This window comes from Carettochelys insculpta, chromosome 31, assembly GCF_033958435.1.
Source record: "Carettochelys insculpta isolate YL-2023 chromosome 31, ASM3395843v1, whole genome shotgun sequence".
NCBI classification, from domain to species: Eukaryota; Metazoa; Chordata; order Testudines; family Carettochelyidae; genus Carettochelys; species Carettochelys insculpta.
Window position 1 is genome coordinate 7,215,840 of NC_134167.1, and position 9,808 is coordinate 7,225,647.

General features: G+C 46.7%; 1 long non-coding RNA gene across 1 annotated transcript; it reads right to left on the reverse strand.

Annotated features, from left to right (window-relative positions):
• Window positions 1–1,461: 1,461 nt before the first annotated feature.
• LOC142004349 (uncharacterized) lies at window positions 1,462–8,674 on the reverse strand. The gene is made up of 3 exons (XR_012642983.1): window positions 8,570–8,674; window positions 2,421–2,761; window positions 1,462–1,670 (listed from the first exon to the last, which is right to left on the reverse strand). It is a non-coding gene; the product is annotated as an uncharacterized LOC142004349 (long non-coding RNA).
• Window positions 8,675–9,808: the final 1,134 nt, after the last annotated feature.

The following is a 9,808-nucleotide window of genomic DNA, read 5'->3' on the forward strand; positions in this document are numbered from 1 at the left end:
TCCCCTTCCTTCTCCGCCCGCTCGGCTATCTGGGGAACTTATGGGTTTCTGCCTCGCATGCAGTGGTGGAGCTCAGGGTTTCTGTGTAGCAGGAGTCTCAGGACTTCAGCTCACCAAAAGGCACATGGCAGGGATTAGGGTTTCAATGAGAGTGGGGCTGAAACCCCAAGGCCCCCTGAATCTGCAGAGCAGAAACCCTTAGACCAACACTGTCCTCTAGGGCTCAAGCCCGGACCCCAGCAGATACACCCCAACTCTCTCATGTCTGACATCTCACTCTCTCCGTCTACCCTGACAGAGCTGCTCCAACACTCAGGACATAAAAATATTTTTGTATTTTCAGTGAGTCATGAACCAGTCATCTTCATCTCCACACTTATGAGCGCCACATCGCTGCAGTGCCAGGACACCTCACCATTCATGTTCCCTGTAAGCTGAGCACTTGGGCAGCCAGCCAGGAGAGAGTCAAATGCCACCCACCTGATTAGCAGAGTGTCCAGAGCCTCCAATAGGCAGCAGCATGGGTTTCTACTGGTGGAATACATGTTGGTGCACAAAACATTATTGTGCACATGGGTGGGAAATAAATAACGGGAGCATTGCTCACAACACCTCCGTGCTATCACCATAGTCCAGAGCGGGATGCTCTGGCTTTGTGAGACTTTATGGGGCTATTTACACTGGGAATCTCAGGCAGAATAGGAACATGAATCCACATGCCTCAAGTCCTGGGCTGGACCAGCCTTCCACATCTTCCAGATTCTCTTACATGCTGCACATTGAGAGCAAGGGTGGACTCACACGTGCTCTTGCGCATTTTAGGTGACATAGCTCGAGTCAGGATTAGCTGGAGGAAATAAGACGTTTATGGTATTCTCCTTTTCGGAAAATAATTTAACACCCCACCCCCAGCTTAGAAGACACTCAAAGACATTGTGTGACACCAGCAGGTTTGTTTATTCAGATTTATGTAAATGCTAAAATAAGGTGTCTGGCCCTATGCAGCAGGTGCCCTTGACACAAGTTAAAAGACTTCACAAGTTATACCGTAAGTGCAGCCACAAATTGAATATAAACAGTTCACTGAGGCAGGTGACTTCAATATTCAGCTCACTCTTTCCCTTCCGACCACCCCAAGGGACAAAGAGGAGCCTTCTATTCTGCCTTGCCAGGACTGTGGATGGGGGCAGAGGAGGGAAGAAGGCATTGATTGTACTGGGGCACACCATTTCAAGGGGGCGTGGAGTTCCAGACGCTGCTACTTTGGCGGGGCAGCAGCTGGAGCTCCGGGCCCCTTTGAAATGCCATGGCTCAGAGGGACAGGGGCCCAGTGCCATAGCCTAAGCAACACTAAGGACTGACTGTCCTAGCCCCCCTTTTCACTCTTGGCCCTGCCCCTTCCATGTTGGCCCCACCCCTTCTGGGGACATAGAGCAGCCCCCCCCCCGCCCCTCACACACACACACACACTTTGCCCCAAAGCTATTTGTGACTGTTGGCCCCATTAGCTGATGTCATCAGGCCCAGTCTACTTTGGGACGTGAAGGGTTGATCCTTACAGAAAGTGCATACCAGCCACTCCTCCTTCATGCCAACAGTGTTCCTTTGCCGATGTTGAAGCCCTGGCCTGCAGACTGCTGGAGCTGTGTAGGGGAACTTCCATAAGACATCTGGAAAAGAATACACCTAAGTGTTTGCCAGGTGTTTTCCCACTCCGCGCCCTCGTCAGTCCGATTCCATGGTGTGATGTGTGAGGGCAGCAAGTGGAACACCGTCCTGGGAATGGAATGAACATGTCAGAGGGGAAAGGTTCCCAGCAGTGCAGCAGTGGTCATTGTAAAATATGGGAAAGAGCTGCATCAGAGGGCATCGGCATCTGTTCCGATCCCTCCAGCATGGAAAGGATTTGGTAAGCTTCCACCAGTGACTGACCCAGAGATCATGGGGGAGAGGGAAGGTCAGCAGCCACACCTGAATTGTGTGGAAAATCCATCTCCCCCATGCTCTCTGGCTTTCTTCCTAAGATATGAGACAAGCCAATCATTCTAGCCTGAAAAATGGAATCAACATGTTATTTGCAGATTTATAACTACAGGGCTCTCTCTTTTTTTCCCCCCCCTACCTCTTAGAAATTATTGCATGCTGGTTAGGCCTCCAGGTGTTGGAGCCATCTTCAGAACACGTTAACCATCTGGGTTCTATCCACCTCACAGCAGAGCCAACAACCCACTCCCACCATCACTACCTTCAGTCTTCAGGAGCCTGAAGCCAAATACTCCTGGTGAAAGTGAGGGTTGGAAAAAGGGAGGGGGGGGAAAGCCTCCTGGAGGAGGGCGTAGCCCTTGTCTCTTAGCTAAGCTTGTCCCATGCAGCTGTAGGATGATGTGTGCTTGCCGTGTGGTGCGTTTTACAGTACTTACCCTACAGTTTGTTCAGGCTGCTCTGCCTAACCCTAGGGATCCACACAGGGGTCCTCACTTTCATGATTCAGGATCTATAAGATTTTGTGCTGAGGAAAAGAGAGAGATTTCAAGGGCCCTTGAAAAGGTGATGGGGCAATAGCACAATGACCTGGGGCCTGATTACTGCTTTGTAGTGGTCAGGGGCCAGAGAGCAACTTGAATCAGGAGCACAGTTCTTCAGCTTCACCCCCAATGCCACGTGTGCATTGTATCTCAGGTGTGCCTTCTGCCCCAGCTTCGGTTCTGTCTTCCCGTTTACTTCCAAAGTTCTAGGCTCCCTCCACCACTCGGGGATTTACCTGTTTGAAGGAAAAGAAATGCATTTAGGTTTTCGGTTGACGGTTCAGACAGCGCACACACACACACAGAATATCAAGGAGACTTTGATCCTAAGTTGAACCATTCTTGTCTGGAACCCTCTGGATGTGACTGGTGCTGAACAAGAGAATTTGCCAACCCACAGGAGGTCAGTGTTGTCTAGCAGCATTACCAGCACTTCTCCTGCTTAATGGGCTCTTCGTGTTTTGTGCTGTTAGTTCTCATTTACCCCTACATGTCATCTGAGAGCCAGGACAGTGGCTATAATCAAACTTCGTGGGACACCAGAAAACTTGGCCACACCCATGATAAGTGGACCTCCAGCTAACTAAGATCACGCTGGACCACAGATGTTGCCAGACCAGAAAGTGCTGGACTAGAAAGGTTCAACCTGTACTATTCTGTGGTTAAGCATTCTGCTAAACTGAGGGAAATATACAGCAACAAGCAAGATCTGGAACGTCTGCTGTTCAGAAATGTTATATAACTGTGCCTGCAAAAGGTGCAACTGTGAATCACCACTGCTGAGAAGAATGCAAGGGCACGTGTGTGTGTGCCTAGTCATGTGAGATTGTGAGAGTGTGTGTGTGTGTAGATGGGCAGATGGGTGTGTGCTCACAGATGAGTGTGTGAGCAGGAGTGTTTGCATAGTGTGTGTGTGTGTGTGTGTGTGTGTGTGTGTATAAAGAAAATGATAACCCCACATTTTACCCTAATGGGATGCTTCCATTCCCCAGCTTCAGTCAGCCTCTTGCTGGAGCTCTCCCTCTCCAGGCCCAGGAAATTGGGTAATGAAAGCCGAGTCATACATTTCTGCTTTATGTTTCCAAAGACACAAGTGTGACTGTCAGGTTTACAAAAGATTGTTTATGTTCAGTGGCGTGAAATGGGGAGCGAGTGCGCGGCACAGAGAGAGAGAAAGACTGCCCTGCCTGGGCTGACAGCTCTGCATTCATCCTCCACGCTACAGCAGACAAAGCGCTAGTGCTGCCTGACAGGGACCATAAATCACAGGCGGGAGATGCTGTACCTACAGCTTATACCATTCCAGATGACAAACACACAATAATCCACACAGCACAGCACTTTCGCTCCCGCTCTCCCTCTTACTCGCTGGGGCTCGAGTGACGACAAGAGAGGCCGAGGAAACCTGCAAAGCCTGGAACACCTGCTGCAAGGTCAGGAGAAGAAGGAGCTGGAAGTGAGGGAACACTGAAAGAACTGGGTTTATTTAGCCTGGAAAAGAGAAGACTTTGAGGGGTCATGATAAAAGCTTTCAAGTACCTAAATGATTGTTACAACAAGGCAGGAGAAGAATTTATTCTCCTTAACCTCTACTGCCAGGACAAGAAGCAATGGGCTTGAATTGCAGCATGGAAGTTTTAGGTTGGTCATTGGGAAGATTTTCCTAATTATCAGGGTGGTTAAGCACTGGAATAAATTAATTGCCTGGGTAGGTTGTAGAATCTCAGTCACTGGAGATTTTTAAGAGCAGGTTAGGCAAATACCTGTCAAGGATGGTCTGGAAGGTGCTTGGCCCTGCCATGAGTGCAGGGGACTGGAGTTGATGTCTTCTAAAGATCCTTCTAATCCTATGATTCTGTGATTGATTGCACCCATTTAACCATGTCAGTTTAAACCCTGATTTAAGCTAAAGCAATGCAGCTTTCTCTTGGAAAGAATGGCGTCCACACATTGTTTACATTTCAGAGCAATTTACTGCAGCCTATGTTAACTCTGTTCCCAGTTGACTTAAAAAAAATCTGAAATAATCCTGCCTTAAACAAAACAAGAGAGGCCACACAGGGCTTAGCACTGACATTATGAAGTGGATTTAAATTCACAATTTACCATGCCCCACGTCGTCAAGCCCTGAAACACCTGGAAGCTGCATCCTGTTCACAGACTGCAGAAGATGCTGCCACTGTTTTATCCCAGGGTAGGCCTATACAGTGGTTATGCAGAAGCCTACAAGCCACTGGGCTGACATTCAAGCCCTTCTCACCTTCACCTGACTTCTGTTTTTTTTAAGTGCACATAGGAAAGCATGACATTGGATCACAAGGGGTATTCTGAAAGAGCTTATGTGAGAGTTATTATTCCAAAATAAACTATTCCAGAATAATGCAAGCATACTCCAGGGAACCCCCAGAATAAGCCAAACTTATTTCAAAATAGTGTGTCCACACAAATTGGCCCAGAGTGCTTCCGGGGGCTCTAATCTGAAATAGGCTCTATGTCCACACAGCAGCATTAGTTCGGAATAAGCTATTCTAGAATAGTAACAGAGAGGAAGCCATGCTAGTCTATACACTATCAAAACAAAAAGCAGTCAAGTAGCATTTTAAAGACTAGCAAAATAGTTTATTAGGTGAGCTTTCGTGGGACACACCCACTTCTTCAGACCATAGCCTGGCTCACCTAATAAATTATTTTGCTAGTCTTTAAAGTGCTACTTGACTGCTCTCTGTTTTGCTATTCTAGAATAGCTTTTTTTCAAAATAGCCGCTGTTCCCTGTCTGCACAGCCCCATTCTGAAATATCTGTTTCAGAATAGGCACTATTCCTCATAGAATGAGCTTTACAGAATTCAAAATAAGCTGCCCGCTATTTCAAAATTATTTTGAAATAGCACTTTTTTTGTGTAGATGCTCACAAAGTCATTTTGCAAAAACGGCCATTATTCCGAAATAGCTTTGCTGTGGAGACACAGCCACAGAGAGAGAGGCAATAGTATGCCAATGCAGAGCCATTTTCACCACGCTGAGCTGTAACTCATCAGGAAAGGACAGCGGGGTTGTGGGGGGAACTATCTGCTTGGACAGCCCTTAAAATCGATGTAGCCTAATTAAGAAAGATTTAATTAATCAAAGTGACAGTGAGTCTATTTATATTATTTCCTTCAGTGGAGGCTGGGTTATTTACCTACTGCTTTATCTTTTGCCATGTGCTTGTCTCTGGGCTTTCGGGGAGTCAGAGCAGGAATAGTTTTCTCCTTTGGCCATCCTCACTCCCCGCTTAACCAAAACATAAAGAGAAGAGGATGATGGAGGAGGAGAAGAAGAAGGTAGAATGGAAATAAGAAAGAGTAGGTAGACTTGTGACGTGCATTAGTGGAGGTGTGGGGAAAAGGAGAGTGGAGGGGGTCATGCCAGGGTGACTGTAAAATACTAATTAAACAATACCTACATCTTATGCCATCTTCTGCATTCATAAATGTCAATGCACTTTAACAAAGGAGGGCAGAATTACATGATCCCCCTGGGGAACCTGACGCACACAACAGGGAAGTAGCTTGCCTAAGCAGTGACAAAACAGGAATAAAATGTGAGCTGCAGTCCAGGGTGCCATCCACCAAGCCAGGGGTCAGTAACCCCCAGCATGGGTGCCAAAAGTGGCACGCGAGATGATTTTCATGGGCACACGAGGTGGGAGCTCTGCCCTGCCCCTTCTCCCCATGCAGCTTGCTTAAAGCCTGCCACGCGTAGATTAACAAAAGACTCCCAACCACCATCTAAATTGTAAAGCTCTGCATCTTAACTAATTTATGAATGAACCTGTTATAAGTTAATAATAAAAATTAAAAACTTGATAAATATTAATAAAATAATAAATAAATAAACTTATTGTATTATTTATTATTCTTGAGTATTAAGTTAATAGCAATTAATTACATATTAGTTATTAATTACAAAGCTATTAGTGATTTTAAAAAGTATTGCCAGCACTGGAACTGTAGGTAGAGGTCAAAAGGTCAAATTTCAGCAGTCTGCCTTGGAAATGTTGCTGACCCTTGTACTAGGCTGTTCACATTATGTCATGTTATCATGCTGCCATTCTCACACTATCTGGTTGCTTTCGTAAAGCCTCAGCTCCTGGAATCATGCACATGCACAAGAATCTCAGTTTTTAAAAAACACATTTGGGGTTCTTCACCTGCCAGTTTCTGAACTAACCATAAGGCGTAGAAATCGGCTCTTTTTCATATGGGAAAAAATAATAATTCACAACATTTTAGCCAGTTTCATGATTTTAGGGGTTTGACAACACTGTGTTCTGTTAGAAGACAAGGAACGTGTCATATTCGAAGAATTCTGTTGCGCTCAATGGGACTGTTTGCCTGAGGGAACTCCCCCGCTCCCCTGATGTGAGCAAAGACAGGACGTCACATATGCTGGAATGAGAAAAATGAATTCCATTCCAGCCACTCCCTGTGGCTGCAACCACAAATTCCAGCTGTGATGCACACGCACCCTTTGCCTGGAAAAGACAAAATAAAAACAACCCAAGCTTGCCTCCAAAGGGTGGTTGCACTCTCAGCGCATCAGGCAACGCTGAGAGGAAAGAGCAATAAAATGAAGCCATTGCCTTAGACTGCATCAGAATATATCTCCTGATGTGTCAGGAATACCTGCTTCTCCTTTAACCTAAACTTCTGATGAACCAATGTGTTTCAGAGTGCATTTATATGCAAAGGCGTATAATATGTCCCCTGTATCTAATTATCTGTCAACCCGAGGCAGTTTGTTTTCCAAATCGGCCTCTCGGCTGTGACTTTATGAGGTCATAAAGAAAATGGTGCCACTCTCTGTGCTGAAATGCCAGGCAAGGCTGGATCAACAAATTACCTTCTTTAGTAGTGTCTCTTCTCAGCAAGTTCACCCCCTCAGGCCTAGGTTATCCCCTCAAATGGGTGATCACATCCAAACTATGCACTGGGCCTTTTCCTGTCAAGACTCTTGATTTGTGGTTGAATAATTCTACCGTTCCAGTCATGGGGCATGGAGGTTCTGTGTGTTTCCCTCAGCTCACACCCGTGGCCAAGACTAATTAAACAAAATCCAGAGGTTCTAGTCAGGTCTCATCTCCGTATGACAGCCAGGAAATTTAAAGGAGATGGACATGATCTAATCTAGTCTAATGAAAGCTGTGACAGGAAGCTAGGGTCAATGAATAGAGAACCATCAGGCCTGCTATGGTGGGCAGAGGGGACAGTTACCCCCAGGCTCTTTTGAAGTGCTCTGCGGGAAGCTGTAAGAGAGTAGGGGGAGGCCCAGTTCTGCAGTCTGGGTGGTGCTGAGAAATGAATGTAATTGGCCCTACCCCTTCCACTCTTGGCCTGTCCCTTCCACTTTTGGCCCTGCCCGTTCTGGGGTGCAGAGCCAGGCCTCCCCTCCTACCTTGTCCTGGGGGCCCATGGTGGCTGTCGGCACTGCTGAGCACCACACTAAGTACTGAAACTCCTGGGTTCTACTCCCAGGTTTGTGTGTGACTTGACAGCTCCCAGCCTCAGTTTCCCCATCTGTAAATTCTTGCCCATGCTTTGAGATCTAGGAATGAAAAACATGTTTGCAATTGCTGAATATGAGAGGGTCTGGCGTGATAGGATGTGGTGGACAAAGAGGATCTAATCTGATATGACAGGAGCTGGGGGACAGACATAAGTTGGCCCCATTGTGCAGAGAGATGGGACACTTGATTGGACGCTGTGGCTCAGTAGGGGCAATGCCAATGCCACAGCTGTTTCCAGAAAAAAACACACCTCAGAGCTGCAGTGGAAAGAGCAGGCCCAGGCTAGTCAGGTGATTGTGCAGGGTCAGTCAGAAAAGGCCAAAAGAGATTTGTTTGGGGCTTCATTTGATTTATGAGCGTGCAGCCTTGGAACCAGGGAAAGCAGAAACGCAAAACAAAATCCTCTCCTACCTCAGCATAAATCACTAGACGCAGTGGCACCCTGCGCAGCCGTGATGAGACCATCCAGCACTACAGTGTCCAAGTCCAACACTCACCAAGGGGAAGGGAGGAGGGAATCTTCCGGCACACAATCTTCAGCTCCTATTAGTCCTCCTCTGATCTGGGATGGATTAATTAGGAAGTTTGTCAGGAGCCAGCAGCCAACTCCAGCCATTCCACTGTGAGAGGCAGTAACATTGCCAGTGAAATCCAAGCCACAGAATTCCTCTACCCAAGCTGCTCCCATGATTAATGATAGAAAGGAATTTTAAAAAAAGAACGAGAGCAGGGAGGAGGGGATGGGTCAACAGCTGAGAGCAAGGCGAGTCGCGAGACAGGGAGTAATTAAGATACTTGGGTAAATATGATTAATCAGCTCAAACTGGCAGGGTGTGCAGTAAACAAGGGCTAACCAGATGGTACCCTTTCCTTCTGACAGTGCTGCAAGCTTTGTAAAAATAGGAAGGCTAACTCTGGATCCTTTCAAACTTGTATCTTCTTATTTGGGGAGCTGGAGAGGATTCAGCATCGGGCCAGAATGATGACTCACCTAATAGGAATGAAGGATGTTTCCCTCTTAATTGAGCTGCTGTCAGGCATCACAGCCAGTGTGAAACAAATAGACATTCTCATCATGTCAGGAAGGAATTCACCCCTCTGCAGAGTCCTGGACAGGCCTGTGAACCATTTAGGCCCTGAAAGTAGAGTTTAAGGCCTTGATCCAGGAAAGCACTTAAGCATGAAACAAGACCCATTTAGCTTCATTGATACCGTAATCTATGGATCCATCTTTAACAGGAGCCCTTTGTTAGAGAAAACAATTACAGCTATGCACATAAACAGGTTTCCACGCAGCTTGACTCCAGCTTTATCGCCTTTGTTTACCAGGGACCACAGTCATTCTGGAGCTCTGTTTGTGATGGTTATTCAATCTCTAGCTGTCTCTTTGCTGTATAAACATCATTGCAAATGTGACTACTTACCTGCTGAAAAATGAGCATGTGTTTACATGCCTTCCTGGTTCAGGGTGAAGTGGCTTTTGGCTCCGTGCAGCACCTTGGAGTGCAGAAGATGAAGTTTAGCCAACAGGAAACAGAACGCCATAATGGAACTGAAAGCAGTGTGTAAGCTGCAGTTCACACAGAAATACCTCTGACCAGTGTTCTCGTTAACTGAGCAATTGGGTGACTGTCCAGGAGAAATTCAGGTGCCATCCAGCTGATTAGGCAAGCTCTCACAGCCGCCCACAGCCGCCAGTATGTGTTTTTATTGGTGGTGCACATCCACTCATGCCT